We start from the raw sequence: 4,893 nt of genomic DNA on the forward strand, positions 1-4,893 counted from the left end.
ACGTTGTACTTATTAAATAAAGTTTTATGTTTTCTGATGCTGTCTTACAAGCTTGGGAGCCAAATGTTTTATAAGAAACACAAATTAGTTTATTCTATGTATCCATTAATTGATTCCATAGGACTATTTGGGGGCTCAACTCAGTGGAGAAAGAACACTGTAAAATAACTATAAAGCAAGGTGAAGAAGGAAGTATTACTTTTGTCATGTTCCTTTGGGCTTTGTTTTGAAGGTAAGCAGAGACCACCTTCAAAGTTGTCATAAAATGAGAATGTTAGAGCCAGAGGGCAATTGGAGAACACCCCCGTTTCATAGATAAGGAAACTGAGGCCCAGCAGTAATATCACTAGGTTAGATTATATGAGCTAATTCATGTAAAATGATTATCACGGTGCCTGATGTAGTCAAGCTTCAGTTAACGCTAGCTGCTGTCACTTTCCTTATCATCATCATTATCAACTTCATCATTTTTTGCAGAGGGCTCTGTCTGCTCTGATGATCTATGTTCCTTCTATGCTTTGTCGCAATCATAGTCTGGGCTCAGCAGGAGACAGAACCCTTCCTAATTCTATTCCTAGCAGTAGGATGGGGCATCCTCCTAATTGGGTCTCCTGGCCTGTTCCAGCCTGGGCTCCAGAAATAAACCAAGCCAAGCTTGAATGTCTGGGAAATGGCTACCACATTCCTAGCCAGACCCCATTCTTCAAGAAGAGGGAGGGAGAAGAGAATACTCTGTCTCAGCTAAGCTCCTAAAGTACATTATGAACCTGAGACTCCTAAGGCATCCAGGTCAGGTTCTGAACCCAATGTGGTCCTCCACAGATGGCAGTAGACAGACACCAAGCTTCAGTTTCATTTTTAAGTCCGTCACAGGGTGACCTTGGCCAAGTCGTTGTTTCATCATCACAGGGATACATAAACCTCCTCTCTCCTTGCTAAGAATTTCCTGGGTGGAGTGAAGTGGTGTCGTATGCCAACAGGTAGTGGGGGATGGGAAAACTGGCAAAAAAACGCATGATATAGATAAAGATGTTAGGGGGGAAGGTGAGCTTTGTTTGGTGTTACCCTTGAGGGACTGGGATCTACAGAGTAGTCTCAAGGCATGAAGGGATCACACTAGGACGTGGAGAGCGATCCAGGACCTGTGCCCAGGGGCTGCTGGAGAAGCAGGTAGTTAGAGCCATTGTCAGCTGCTCTAGTGCTTGTTTTGCTACCTGCCTTGGAAGATTTTTCACCCTCTTTACCCTCTCTCAGTTGCCGGCTTCAAGTAAACAGTTTGGTGAGGTTGTGCCATCAGAAGACAAGGCGCACTGATTTGCTGTGCTTTTCACTTGAGACTCACTTTAAACACTGATGTACTTACTGCTTAGGACTTTGGGCATCTTGCCATGATGAGGCTCGTGGTGGGGCAGTGGTGGTGAAGAATTACACTGTTTATAAGAGCAGTTTCCCTTTGGTACTGTGAGGCATACAACACCCTTCAGAAGTGCAGGATCCCGTGTGCATCGTGTTTTATTTGCCTCTGCCTGAGAGGGCCATTACAGGGTTTGGACTAGACGTTAAAACAATGCGTCACGTACCTCTAAGTTGAGACAACACTGTTGTACAGCCCTCCTAATAAACGACAAAATCTGTGTTTGAATCCAGAACTACCCTTCAACTCCACCTACTTTTTCAAGGAGCTCCTACATGGCTTAGGACTGAATCTTGGCTCTGCCACTGGTAGCTCTGAGATCTTGGGCAGGTTCTTATACTTTAGTTTCCTCATTTGTAAATCAGGGATAATAGTGCCCACCTCAGAGCTGTTATGAGTTTTAAATGAAGTAATGTGTAAAAATGTTTAATGCAGCGTCTGGCAAAGAACCAGCACTTACTGCATATTAATTGATACTGCTGCCACTATTAGTAATTGGGAAACAGGAATAGGAAAAATGGGGAGACGGGAACTGAGCTCAGACATGGAACCCAGCCAGAAATTTGTCACCAAACTATGAAATACATACCCTGCAACTTGGCTGGCAGGTCACATCACCTTCCTTTCTCAGGTGCTCTAACATGAAGCCTGTGGTACCTAACACAGTGTCTCAAACTTTTTTGATCACGCCCTCTGTCAGTAAAATAATTTTAAGTACTCTTCCATGATATGTGCATATTTGCTTGTATACCACTATATTATCAAATACATTATAAAACATATAAAATAAAAAAGTTTAAAACCGAGATAAAAATAAATATCAAGGGAAACTCTAATATTTCCTCCCGTATTTGAGTTTTTTGTGCCGGTCTGTGGGTGGGATTGGGGGCTTGAGAGAGGCCATTCTATCAAGCACCTGCTGCAAGGATCAAATGAAATAGCCTCCTTCATTAAGCAGTTATAGGAGTTTAGTTTGCTTATCATTAACCCATGTATGCACATAAACAATAATAATGATAAAGTCTCCTGAAAGTTACGCTTCAATGATAGCAATAGAGCTGTACTTTGAAGGGTCTAGTCATCAAAACCTCACTGAAAAATGCCATACCACATACCAAATGCCATTGCAAGAACTGGGAATGGAGATGAATAAAGATCCTGGCCACCCAGCATCTGGACTGTTAATAGGGAAGACACACACAGTGAATCAACACAGCACCATGTAACATATGCAGTGAAAGAAAGTACAAAATCAGAATGAGAGGAAGGAGTAGGGGTTGACAGGGAAAGCTTCCCGGAGGAAGTGATGCCTGGCTATGGTTTTAAAAGATAAATAAGTATTTAACAGACAGAGAAGAAAGGGTGTTTGGGTTAAAGGCACAGAGATGAGAAATAGCCCCCACATTCAGTATCCTGATTGGACTGTAAAGTGGAGACAAGTGGACAGAGATGATACTGGACAGGTGGTCAAGTAAAGGTCATGGGGCCTTGAGCCTTCTGATGAAGTTTGGTTTGAAACCCAAGAAGGGGGGATCCATTAAAGGCTATAGACAGGGGGGTGACATGGTTGTATTTGCATATTAGAAGGGTCTTTCTGAAGACTCTGTGAATGGAGGGTTGTAAGGCATGAATCTGGGGGACTCCTGGGGCTCCAGGAGAGAAGGAAAGGGAGCCTGAACTAACTCTACAGGAGAGACAGTGAGGTTGATGATGGTGTGACAAAATTGGAATTTAGGAATTCAGACTTGGAATCTGCACGGCCTTCTCAGCTCCTTCAGTCTATCAATTCTAGGAGATCAAAGGAAGCCTCTCATTCTTGAGAGGCAGTGAAACTTGAGTAGAAAATTTCTAAGCCTCAGGTCTAGAGAACCCAATGCCTTAGACCTTTTCCCAGCAAGACTCTCTTAAGTTCACTGAAACAATTCCTACAAGGCAATCTACAATCCTAGCAGGTATCCTAGCTGATCAGACCACCAAGGCTGCAGTGACATCACTGCAGCTCCCACAGTCCCCAACTACAGACTCGAGCACTGGGTCTGACCTTTAGAGAGGTCGGGGGCTGCACCACTGCATTGGACTGGCTTTGCCCTAGACAGGGAAGGCTCAACATTGAGCTCCCCAATGCCAAGAACTGGCACTGCTTAATAAGTGAAGACTGAAGACCATCCTTTTCTGAGTTAATTTAGTCCCTCCCATTTCTGGGATTCTAAGACTTGGAGACACTAGACATGAAACCAATTATTTCACCTACTTTCAGATCTCCAACTTTACTGGAAATATATTCCATCGCTTATGACTCCTTGTACCTACACTTTTATTTTTTTAACTTTTTTTTTTTTTTTTTGCAGTACGTGGGTCTCTCACTGTTGTGGCCTCTCCCGTTGCGGAGCACAGGCTCCAGACGTGCAGGCTCAGCGGCCATGGCTCACAGGCCTAGATGCTCCGCAGCATGTGGGATCTTCCCGGACCGGGGCACGAACCCATGTCCCCTGCATCAGCAGGCGGACTCTCAACCACTGCGCCACCAGGGAAGCCCTATTTTTTTTAACTTTTAAGTGGAGTATAGCAAATATACAGAAAAGTGCCCAAATTGTTAAGTGAATTTTCACAAAGTGAACATGCTTGTATAACCAGCATCCAGATTAAGAAATAGAAAATTGCCAGCATCCCAGAAGGCCCGTCTTGCTTCTTCCAGTCACTACCCTCCCAAAGCCTAATCAATATTCAGATTTATAGCACCATAAATTTGTTCTGCCTTGTTCTGAGCTTGGTAGTTCACGGATTTTCCCTGTTGTATAGTATTTTATTGAGAAAATACACCATGAGTTTTTCTATGGTTAAAGGGGATTGAGTAGTTTCCAGTTTGAAGCTGTTACAAATAGAGAGCTATCACCATTCCTTTACATGTCTAATGGTGTGATAAGCATGCATTTCTGTTAGTTTCCAAAGTGGTTCCATAGATTTACATCCCCACCAGCAGTGTATGAGTGTTCCAAGCGTTCCACATCCTTGTCAATACATGAAATTGTCTATTTCTTCATTTTAGTCATTCTGGTGTGTGTGTGTGGTGGTATCACATTGTGTTCTAATTTGCATTTCTCTGATGACTAGTAAAGTTGGGGATGACTATACTTTTTGACCAGTCTAGGTTTTTCACCTCCATTTCTTCCCCTTCCAATTACCCTTCACTTTGTCCAACCCTAACTCCTCTACTAATATTGCGGTCTCTAAAGTTGCCAACATCCCACCCAGCTGTAGCACAATACTTGCCCCTCTTTCAGTTTTCCCTAGCATCACTAATGTATCAGTTTGGACTCCTTCAGATGCCAGCATCCATAAACCCAAAGCAAAGTGGCTTATGTGAAAGAAAAAAAAAAGGAAATTCCTTAGTTCCATAAGTGGAAGGTATTGTCTTATATCTCAGGTACAGCTTGATTTAACACTCAAATACTGTCATCTCTGGCTCTGCCACCACTGTG

This window comes from Neophocaena asiaeorientalis, unplaced genomic scaffold (assembly GCF_003031525.2).
Source record: "Neophocaena asiaeorientalis asiaeorientalis breed wild unplaced genomic scaffold, Neophocaena_asiaeorientalis_V1.1 scaffold404, whole genome shotgun sequence".
Classification (NCBI taxonomy): Eukaryota; Metazoa; Chordata; class Mammalia; order Artiodactyla; family Phocoenidae; genus Neophocaena; species Neophocaena asiaeorientalis.